This window comes from Eleutherodactylus coqui, chromosome 6 (assembly GCF_035609145.1).
Source record: "Eleutherodactylus coqui strain aEleCoq1 chromosome 6, aEleCoq1.hap1, whole genome shotgun sequence".
In the NCBI taxonomy this organism is placed as follows: domain Eukaryota; kingdom Metazoa; phylum Chordata; class Amphibia; order Anura; family Eleutherodactylidae; genus Eleutherodactylus; species Eleutherodactylus coqui.
Window position 1 is genome coordinate 22,266,494 of NC_089842.1, and position 12,366 is coordinate 22,278,859.

A 12,366-nucleotide genomic window follows, 5' to 3' on the forward strand; every position below is an offset into this window, starting at 1 on the left:
CTGAGAGTAAATAATGGGGATAACTATCAAATTTACAGTACACTGAGTCCGCAAGGTTTATGTCATGCAGCAGAGGTAAAAAAAAATAGTAAATTGAGTGACGCAAATGATAGTTACAAGCAAAGTTTGAAGCACCTTGCCGTACCAAATTAGAGATATAACCAGTATGTATCTGTATTTATAAAACTGAGTGATGTTTCATGCTTGGTGATGAGTGATGTCTATGGAGCACAAGCACTGCAATCTGAAACAAGATTTCCATGGCACATGCAATCTTCACTGGGTGACAGCTTGGCATCGGGAATGAATAGCTAAGAGCTATCTGTCATTGGCTGAGCGCTCAGCCTATAGCTAAGCAGTAGCTGCTATTGGCTGAGCCCTCAGCCAATCTGCACAGCCCTTTCAGTAGGCGGAACACAAGAAGATGTCACCAGATAGCGCCTCAGGTTGTCATTCAGTGGAAAACGACACTATTCAAATCCTCCAAAGCAAGGGGGAGAGCTGCAGAAATAATTGGGGTCTCTCATAAGAGAGTGATCCCAAAGGAATAAAATGCACAAAAAGCTATCAGCAAACAAAATATTTTCTGCGCTCACAAAATAGTGTGCATCCACAAATAGTAATCTGTCAAGAAAAAATGCATAGGAGTTACACTTACTGGGGAGGAGGGGGGTATGATGACCATGAGCCCCCTCCTTGAAGTGATATCTCCCTCTGTCTCCAAGTAGATGTTTCCACACGTAATAGTAACACCTTTTATTCTCAAACTTCACTTAAAACAATGGGCAACGCGTTTCAGTGCACACAGGCACCTTTCTCAAGCCTTGAGAAAGGTGCCTGTGTGCACTGAAACGCGTTGCCCATTGTTTTAAGTGAAGTTTGAGAATAAAAGGTGTTACTATTACGTGTGGAAACATCTACTTGGAGACAGAGGGAGATATCACTTCAAGGAGGGGGCTCATGGTCATCATACCCCCCTCCTCCCCAGTAAGTGTAACTCCTATGCATTTTTTCTTGACAGATTACTATTTGTGGATGCACACTATTTTGTGAGCGCAGAAAATATTTTGTTTGCTGATAGCTTTTTGTGCTTTCAGTAGGCGGGGATTTTTTAATCCCCGTCTGCTGAAAGAGCTCAGTAGCAGTGCCGGGGAGCCAGCCGGAGGACGCGGCTGACAGCAGGAGAGGTGAGTAACTTTTTTATTATTTTTTTAACCACTTTTTTATGATTATCGGGGAAGGGCTTATATTTCAAGCCCTTCTCCGATAATCATTCTGCAGGGCTTGTCAGAAACCACTGCTTTCAATAGGATCGGCAGCAGTGCCGATCCCATTAAAAGCAATGGGATAGCATGCCGCTGACTTCTGCCACAGCTGCGGTCCCCGCGGGGATGAAGGAAACTCCTGCCACACCTGTGACAGCTGTGGCAGAAGTCCGCGGCATTCTCCATATCTTTTCAATGGGGCTAGTGCTGCTGTCGCTGGCTCCATTGAGAAGACTGGCGATGTCGCAGCGATATCCCAGCGATTGTGGGATATCTGCCTGCGTTTTTCTCGCACTGCGATGCGAGACTTTAACTTTACAATCGCATCGCAGTGGAGAAAAAACGCCAGTGGGTGGGAGTCCTTACTCCACTCTTCGAAAGTGTCTTAAAAATTGGCCTGACTTGCTGCTTGGTCAAAATTTAGAGACATCTATGAATTGCAACTTTTAAAAAATCTCACTCCAGTAGCTGGAGGCGTACAAAGTGACTGCACATCTCTAGGCATATTTAAAGATGTGACAAATTTATCAATATAGTCCAACATTTGAAAATAAGTTTGTTGTACTTCAAATTGGAGAAAGGAAAAAATAGCACAGTGTCATCAAAAAATTCCTCCTGATGATGAATTCCCTCCATTGAGTAGATTATACCTTATTAGCTTTTGGGCTCCAGTGAAAAATCTGCACCACAGGTCTCACCTAATAAGAGTCATTTATGATACTGTTGTCAGAGATGGTAAAAGGGCCCCCTCAGTAAATAGGGCCCAGGATTCACTTCTCCTGTACCTCTGCACCCCTATGAAGTTGTAAGCTCTTTATGAACAAATAAAGTGGAGCTGTGATCTCATTGTCTTACTTGTATCTTTCGTTCAAGGACTATACATACAGTTCCATCATGATGTGTGGAAAGTAAACACCGCAAGGAACACAATTGATTTTAGTCTACAATTTATTAATATTTTGCTTCATCAGTTATACTATTGCTACTATTATTACATTACTTATTGCTATGTAGAATAAATGCATTCTCATCCAAGATCTGATTACATCATTGTGAGACAACAGGAAAGTGAAGATCATTTATTACATTATTATATATTTGTACCCTCCACCCAATTTTTGTTTCTGTTGTTGATTTCTGGTAAAGATGTTTCTCCGTTCTCTTGGATTAGACCAGGAATTACACTTCTCAGAGTCGTTGTAGTTCTTGTAGTTTGGAAGTCGCAATACAGAACCTGCAGTACAGAGACAGTGATTAATGTTATATTTATGTAGGTGATGAAAGACGGGATCTCAATATTAAAATGACAAAGCTAAATGATTCTATAATGATGGAAGGAAGGATGGATGGATAGATGGAGAGATGGATAGATGGATGGATGGATGGATAGATGGATAGATGGATAGATGGATAGATGGATGGATAGATGGATAGATGGATGGATAGATGGATGGATAGATGGATAGATGGATGGATAGATAGATGGATAGATAGATAGATGGATGGATGGATGGATGGATGGATGGATGGATGGATGGATGGATAGATGGATGGATGGATAGATAGGTAGATAGATAGGTAGGTAGATAGGTAGGTGTAATATACTCACATTATACTCGTATAATTCCCAGTTCTCCTAAATGCTACTCGTCATCTTCATCTCCAAAACCTACAATATAAAACCAATTCAGTTGATCTCATGATACAAAAGTCTTACTTTCTGTTCCTGTAGTGACTGATAAAGTAGAAGGAGCTTGGACCACACATGAATGAGCTGAGATAATCAGAGGTTTTCCCCTCCTCCTCCCCACTCACAACATGCCACTTTATGGATAATGTGGGAGGGAATCTGCAGCTCTGTTCCCCTCCAGCGCCTTCGCGCTCCGCTCTTCCCTGTTCTCTATTTAACCCCTTAGTGACCAAGCCTGTTTGCGCCTTAATGACCAGGTCAAATTTTGCAATTCTGACATGTGTCACTTTAACATGGAAAAACACCAGAAAGGTTTTGTATATCCAAGCGATTCTTGTTTTTTTGCCAAAATTGGGAACATTTTGAAAAAAATCGTCATTTTTTCACATTTCCAACTGCAATATCTCAAATATGTGCAACCATAATGTAGAAATTTTTGCTAAGATATATATTTCCATCCATTTAATTTATGTTGGGTGCACATTGGCAAAACTTTTTTTTTTTAATCCATTTAGGAGACGTACAAATTTAACATTACTTTTCAGCATTTTGAGGAACACTTTGTTTTCCTACACCAAGCCAAGATTGGAAAGGCTCATAGGAGTCAGAATGATAGATACCCCCACAAGTGACCCCATTTTAAAAACTACACCCCTTAACGTATTCACTGAGGGGTGTCAGGAGTATTTTAACCGCACAGTTTTTTTTTCAGGAGTTAATGCAATTTAGAAGAGAAAAACTAAAATTTCATATTTTTGCAAATATGTCATTTTAAAGACAGGACTTTTTTCTATAGTACACATGAAAATGAGGATTTGCACCCAAAAATGAATACCCCTGTTTGTCCTGTGCTCAGAAATATACCCATTGTGGCCCTAGTATTACGTCTGTATGCACAATGGGGCCCAAAATGAAAGGAGCAACCGGTGGCTTTCGGAACAGAAATTTTGCTTGAAGGAGATTTAAGCCCTGTTGCACACTTGTAGAGCCATTGAGTGACTAAAACGATGGAGAACCCCAACAAGTGACCCCATTTTGAAAACTAGACCCCTTAACGAAATTCATCTAGGGGTACGATGTATTTTTTGACTTCACGGTTTTTGAATGAATCTAAGCCAAGCAGAAGGAAAAAATTACGATTTTCATTCTTTTGGTAATTCTGTCATTTTAAAAGCAGTTTTTTTTTTGTACAGCACATATATGAATGAAGACTTGCACCCCAAAATGGGTACCCCTGTTTGTCCTCTGTTCAGAAACATACCCTTTGTAGCCCCAATCTACTTAGAGGGAGCATGGCTAGGCCTATAGTGGAGGGAGCACCCGTTTGATTTTAGGGCGCAACTGAATAATTTACAGGCCCCATTGCACACTAGTAGAGACAATAAACTGCCAAAATAATAAAATGCCCCTCACAAGTGACCCAATTTTGCCATCAAGACCCCTTAGCTAATTTATCTAGGGGTATACTGAGCATTCTATCGCTACATTTAAATTTTTTTAATAATTATAATGCGAATAAAATATAAATGCGATTTCCTTTTTTTCACCAAATTTGACACTTTTAGGACCGTTTTCTTTGTTTCAAGCAGAAAAAACTGGGGAGACGGACTAATAAAAATAATATTGATTCCCTAAAAAGAACCACCTCCCCCCAACCCACACCCCCTTTTGGCGTTTCTTATATGTGAAATAAAAATTAATAATGTAAAATGGTATGATAAATTTCAAAGCAGGGGTAATTACAAAGGCCATGGTGGGATGGGCACGTGGGGCAATAAAATCGTGTATCCCTCCTCCTCCCTTGCTTGGTGCAGACGCGACACTTTTTGGGGGGGATTTTTTGCCCGCAGACTCAGGAATGGGATTCATAAAATGGCGCTCTATGAGCCTGCGCACCTCCTCGGATTGCAATGCATCCTGGGGTACGGCGGTCTCAAATAAAAGATGATCTACAAGTTCCTCCTGAAACTGGAGGAAGCTCAGCGTGCCGCCGGCTGATTTAAAAATTACGTGAGCATTATAGGTAGTGATCTGTATAAGGTAGATGGCTACCTTCTTATACCAAGCTCGCGTCTTTTATTTTACACGGTATGGCTAGAGCCTGGTCGGACAGATCGACGCCCCCATGAATTTGTTATATTCTGTGACACAGACCAGTTTAGTTTTCTCCGCTGCAGCCCCCCTCTCCCTAACTGTAATGGAGGTGTCTGCGTGCACAGTGGACAGCATGAAGACGTCCTTTCTGTCACGCCATTTTACTGCAAGCAAGGGGTCATAGGCCAGTGTGTAAGACGCTCCTTTATCCACACGCCTGGAAACCCTACCCTATTTTTGCGTACAGTTCCGCAGGTCCCTGTACCTGCGGCGTGTAACGCTCAATAAACGAAGATGCTGGTATAGTAATTGTCTGTATAAATATGGTACCCTTTATTTAAAAATGGGCCCACGACCTCCTTCACAATTTGCCCATTGACGCCAATGTCTTCAGGACAGTTGGGGGGGATTTAATTGTCGATCCCTGCCCTCATAAATAAAAAAGTCACACGCATAACCTGTGGCGCTCTCACAAATTTTATACAGCTTGACGCCATATCTTGCGCGTTTTGAGGGAATGAATTGGCAAAATGATAAACGGCCTTTAAAACTCATAAGCGACTCGTCCATCGCCAAATTTTTTGGGGGGGTATAAATGTTTTTAAAGGCGTCTCTTAGAAGTGATATAAGGGGCCTTAATTTGCCCAGTCTATCATACGCCGGGTCACCTCTGGGGGGGATTTGGGCATTATTGGCAAAATGAAAAAAACGCATAATATTTTCATATCTGGGGCATTATGGATGCAAATACAGGCGTCGCGTGAACGGCACTAGTGGACCAATAGGACCGTGTTAATGACTTTTTTACAAGTCCCATTAGTAAAACAAGTCCCCAAATTTTTTTTAACTCAGGTCCACAACGCTGAATACACCGACATGGGGTGCGCGGTCATGTATTGTCCAGTGTATGTATTAGTCTGCTGGACAATGAACTGCAGGACACCGTCGGTAATAAATAAATGTAAAAAATTAAACGATGTAAAATTTGCGACGTCCAGATTGACGCCTGGAGCCGCTAAAAAGTCTGGGATGCGGGGCGTAAATAAACTTGCGGAACTCCGCGGTCCCCGGTGGCATCTCCCTGCCTCCCGGCTACCTTCAGTAGCCGGGAGACAGGAAATTTTAAATCCCCCGCGCTGATCCGCTCTTCTGCACATGAGCCGCCATTTTCCTTCAGCGGGGAGCAGCGAGCCGGACTTGGGTGAGCATTTTCAGCTCCCCTCGTGGAAGCGTTCCTTGAGGGGAACTGAAATTCCAACTTTTTTTCAACTTTTATTTACTTTAACGCGATCGCCGGTATCCCCGCAGCCCTGGATGACAGTTCCATGCTGTCGGCTACCTGCGGGCACCAACAGCATGGAGCTGTCACATCCAGAGCCCATGTGGCTTTATTCTTTGCAGGACACCTGTTTTTACGTCCTCAGAGAATAAAGCCCACTTGGGCAGGACGTAAAAACACTAGGGGCTGGTCACTAAGGGGTTAAGGTTTTAAACTAGATGGATTTACAGTAATTGAGGATTCATATGAACACTGACAGAGTGGCTGCAGGCTGGGGAGGGGGAATTGCAGACTACAGTAATCTGAGGAGGATGCAACTTTCTCCAATAACATGTAGATGTAGCAACCACCGAGAGAATATACAGGGCACAATAATGAATGTTCATATTACGCTATTTGCGCTGTACATTCGCCATTAACTTTGTATTCACAAATAGTGTATGAATGTTTGCTACATCTGTATTCTATGTATTCATGTTCACTTCCATTCTATTTCAATGCAAAATGACAAATATTTTGCTGAGCTGAATTTTTTAATTATTTGTCGCAAAGTGATCATTCTAAAGGTGAGGCCTGTTTAGGTATAACAAGCAGGGAATGATCAAGTCGTGAGAAGTTAAAGCCAGAGAACATACAGAGAGCCTGTGAGCTTATAAAGAGACTGCATAATTATAAAAAGTCTGTGAATACATGTAAAGAGACTGTCATTATACAAATAGATTGCTGTGTAGATAAAGAGATTGTACTTGGTTTCACAAAGGTCAGCAAGCCTAGACAGTGTTGTCAGGGTTTCAGAGGTTGTGTTGCTGAGTGTTATGGACTGTATTTAAAACTATGTTGCAGTATTATAAAACTTTATCCACAGCCCTACCCTCTGCAGACACCGGCATATGGGGAAACATGTCAGGGAGCTTCTGCAGTCTTTTTAATTAGCAGTTACTGTGCTTTCATTACACTATGAGATTTGCCTTGTGGGTCCTCCACAATATGCATTGATGCTATGCATGTTGTATAGTCATTGACTCAGCCCTAGTTTGTCATAAAGGGTGGTGACAACCCCTGCAAGGATTTCCTCTCTGTAGGGTATACGACATGAGAGATCAAAGATGGATCTAAGTAGATTGGTGGATTGGTGGATTGGTGGTGTGAACCAGTACCAGAATGTTGCTCCTTTTAATTTTTGCTACTGCCCCCCCTCACTCTGTGACACCTAAATAACAGACCTATTTTGATTGAAGTGGCCTATGATAATGCATCTGGACATAATGTTCCAACTGAAGTGCCTCGTGCAAAATGTGAAAATATGAATATGTAATTAATATAACTTTACCTATCAGTGATGAAATTTCTCCACGACAAGCAATTTTAGGAATCAACAAATGTTACAACATTTCTTAGTAATTCTATTACTAAATTACCATAATTAATAGAGATGAGCGAGTGTACTCGGTTCGGGTGTTTTGGAACTCGAGCACCGCTTTTTCCGAGTAACTGACTACTCGGACAAAAAGATTCGGGGGTGGGGGGGTGTGGTGGAGCGGGGGGTAGCAGTGGGGAACAGGGGGGAGCTCTCCCCCCCCACACTCCCCTCTGAAACCCCCTGCTCACCCCCCGCGCCCCCCGAATCTTTTCGTCCGAGTAGTCAGTTACTTGGAAAAAGTGGTGCTCGAGTGTAAAAACACCCGAACCGAGTAGGTTCGCTCATCTCTAATAATTAATATAAACTATTACAAATAACATTTTTAATTCTATCCATGGCTTTCAATAATGATAAAACTAGCCAATATAATTACTTAAAGGGGTTGTCTAGCACAGTGTATGTGTGCACTTCTGTATGGCCATTACAATGTACTTTGTAATATACATTGAGCATGGTAAATCAGCCTTACAGAAGATATATACTTACCTCCTTTACCAGGAGCCCACAAATCACCAGACATGACAGTAACAGTGTGATCAGAGGATATCATGGTCCCTGATAGGTCATCTTTACTCTGAATCAGCATAAAACGGAATGGCTCCAGTTTCACAGTCATCGGGTCACCCTTTTGATAATTTTTCCCATTGTATTGGATAGCTGCACTGGGCAGAATGGTGACTATTGTTGGAATTTCATGGGCAAGAACACCAAACTGTGCAAAATGCTTTGAGGGTCCATCGATAGGGGCTATTATATGGTATTCATTTCCCCACTGGTCAACTGGATCAGGCAAAGCAACATCTCCACTGGTTTTCTTAAAGTTAGGGGTCTTGACAATGATATCGGCATCGGCTTGGATGATGACTCCATGAGAATTAATCCCAGATCCTTTGTTCTCCATGGTGTTTGGAAGCTCAACTGTCACTGTTTCTCCTTTTCCAACGTTGATTTTCTTCTTGAAATCAGCCTCATTCATGGAGAGAGTTACTGTGGTGTCAGGACAAATCCCAGTCACCACGATTTCATATACAGGCAGATCAGCAGTGAATGTATTTTCTCGAAAAGCTAGAACAAATACTCTTCCTCCTGCGGTCCTTATAGTGCCGCCTGTGAATGAAACTTGTAGTTAGGTTAACATTTAGGAGTCTCTTTTCATTTGATACTACTGTCTTCAATCTCAATTGCTCAGTGGAGCCTGAATGTTTAAGAGGTTATGCAAAAACATCTGGACTTCACTAAATGACTGGCTCAGCCTGTAGTATGAAAATAACAGAGGACATACTCATCTTTCCTGCTCCCCACCACTCCTGTCCTGCTGGGGCCTGGGCCACGCTGGTCTTCACTTCTGGGTGATGTCATGTCACCAGGTCATGTGTACATCTAACGTGAGCCAGTGATTGGCTACAGAGGGCACATGACACTGGTGTTGGTGACATAATTGTTTGCTCCCTATGCTTAGAAGTGAAGACCAGTGGAGACTGTGAACCTGCAAAATGGGAGCTGGGAAGGTAAGTGCATCTTCTGTTACGTTCGTGTTGCAGGCTGAGACAATTTTAAATAAATAGATGTCCTTGGAAAATCCTCCTAAGAATTCAGAGATCTCTCTCACTCTCCCGCCTCCCCCACCCCCGCTCACCCCTCATCCCCCCCGCGATGAGAATGCAGTTACTCAAGAAGAGCGATGCTCACTTGAGTTACTGCCTTAACCGAGCGTGCTCGCTCATCCCTAATTTTGAGGAACATTTTGTTTTCCCACAACAAGCCAAGATTCCAAAAGCTCATAGCTGTCAGAATGACGGATACCCCCACAAATGACCCCATTTTAAACAAATACACCCCTTAATATATTCACTGAGGGGGTCAGGAGTATTTTGACCCCACCGGTTTTTCAGGAGTTAATGTAATTTAGAGGAGAGAAAGTAAAATTTCATATTTTTGCAAACATGTCATTTTAAAGGCAGTTGTTTTCCTATAATGCAAATGAAAATGAGGATGTGCACCCCAAAATGGATACCCCTGCTCATTCTGTGTTGTGGCCCTAATCTTGTGTCTGTTTGCACAACGGGGCCCAAACCGAAAGAAGCAGATGGAGGCTTTAAGAACAGAAATTTTGCTTGAAGGCCTTTTTCAGGTCTCATTGCCCACTTGTAGAGCCCTTGAACATCCAAAACAATAGAGAACCCCCACAAATGACCCCATTTTGAAAACTAGACCCCTTAATGAATTCATCTAGTGGTGTACAGTGTATTTTGACCCATAGTTTTTGAATGAATCTAAGCAAAGCAAAAGGAAAAAATTACGATTTTCATTTTTTTGCAATTGTGTCATTTTAACCCTTTGCAATCCAATTTTGGATTCAGGGCTTCCTGGGGAGCTTTCTCTTTCTGCCATTATACAATGGTGCCACCTGCTGGCTAGAGCTAGTACTGCAGTATGGGACATGCTGGAGAGGCCTCAGACAACAGAGCGGCCAGTAATATACAGTAAGAATACCCTGCCAGATGTCTTCCAACATCAGAAGCTGTACAGCCTTCAATCAGAATGTCTTTAGACGTCAGACAGTGGATTGGAAAGGGTTAAAAACAGTTTTTTTTTTGTATATTACACATATGAATGAAGACTTTCACCCCCAAATACATATATACTTGTTTGTCCCGTGTTCAGAAAAACACTCATTGGCTTTCAGTGTGCTACTGAATAAATCCCAGGCTCCGTTGATCACTTGTGCGGAAAAAAATTTGACTCCCTAAAAATAACAACCCCCCCCCCCGGCCTTTTTGACATTAGAAAGTCCCATCGAAAATCGCATCAAAAAACGCAGCGATATCACGTGAAAAAAACGCAACTTGGTGTTCACCCTAAATCTTATATAAAAGTAATAACCTGAACTGTGTAATATATGTGTATGAAAACAGGGGTAATTACGGAGGCCCACTTGGGATGGGCACATGGGGCAATAAAATCGGGTATCCCGCCTCCTCCCATGCTTTTTTGGAGGGTATTTCTTGACCTGCAGGGCAGGGATGGGGTGTAAAAAGTGGCACTCTGCGAGCTTTTGTAGTAAGCCTGCTGAGGTGTGGTGGTCTCCTGGAATTAAAGGAAGGCGAGCGTTCCTGGGGGCTTCTTGTACATTATGTATTACAGGTAGCGGTCTGAATAACGCCGGGCTCACACGGCCATATGTGGAATTCACTTGTGGAGTCCTGCAGCAGATCCCAGCTCTGAGCCCGGCCATGACCCTGTGTACGGCCACGTAATATAATGCACATAACTGCGTCCTCACACAGACGGTCATGCACAGTACAGCTTTTCTTGTTCATATTTCCCGCACCGTCGCTTAGCGATGACGCGGGTACCCGCAGCCTGTACACAATGTAGTTACATATGGGCAGCGGGTATATCCGCAACCATGGAGCACAAACAGAACGTGCTGCATTCTGTAGATTACATAATTCCGACTCGCTAATTTTAGTAAATTGTGTAATCAAATGTATTTGGAATCCGCAATTTCTATCCAGTCTTGTGAGACTGTCCGAAGGTATATCGCTACATTTTTCTTATGGGACTGCTCAACGAGGCCACCGTCACAGTTCCAGGCCCTCAGCGAGCTTTGGTAGCTAGGAGCAAGGAGGTTTTAAACTCCCCAGCCCTCTCCGGCTCCTGAGCACGTGTCCGGCATTTTGCCGGCAGGCGCATGCACAGAAGCCGGGGAAGATCCAAGGATCACCTCGGGTTTCAAATGTGGAGGCCTCCTGTAAGATGTTTCATCTCCTCTCACTAATTGCATCAGTGAGGAAAGATGAAACTTCACCTTTTTTTGAAATTTTACAAGATCGCCATTATCCATTGGATAACGTCAATCATGTGACCAGCATCTGCATACCGCGGCCCTTTAATTCATTGAAGTAAATGAATGGCTGAGCATTGCCTGTGATTGGCTGAGTGCTGTGATCAATCACAGGCAGCGCTCAGCTGTCATTCAATGAATGGCTGAGTGTTGCATGTGATTGGCTGACCGCTCAGCCAATCAGACCCAGCACTTTCAGGATGTGGGGATTTTTAAATTGACGCCTGCTGAAAGTGCTTCAGAACAGTTTCAGGGAGCCAGCGGGAGGACACGCCAGGGGCGGACAGGTGAGATTTTTTTTTTTTTAATCTTTTTCTCCAGCTAGGGATGATTTTCAGGGAAGGCCTTATATTTCAATCCCTTCCCCGAAAATCGTTGTGGGGATTGACTGCATCCCGTTGCTTTCAATGGAGCAGCGGAAGCACCTGCCCCATTGAAAGCAATGGGAGATGATCGCGATTCTTTCATACCTGCAGGGAGTCCCATCATTGCTGTCACAGTGTTCAGCGATGAGGGAACCTTTGTGAAGCAGCTGCACTGCTCCAGTGAATGGGCAAATTTCATGCGATGCGCAGAAGAAACTTTGCCAGTTCACGTGATTTACGCTCATGCAAGCAGCACATTTTCTTTGTGCAAAAAACATGCTTGTGTGAATGAGTCCTCAGTGAATTTTTGTAGTATATGAAGGAAGACCCTTGTGTCTGGGGACAGCATTGTGGCACATATGGCATCCCAATATAAACCCTTGCGAGGTCATTTTAAAGAGGGTGT

The 12,366-nt window shown here is 43.0% G+C and overlaps 1 long non-coding RNA gene across 1 annotated transcript in view; it reads left to right on the forward strand.

The window, feature by feature from the left end:
• LOC136631935 (uncharacterized) overlaps positions 1–12,366 on the forward strand; it is an 808,093-nt gene that overhangs the window by 778,117 nt on the left and 17,610 nt on the right. The gene's annotated exons all lie outside the window — the stretch shown is intronic.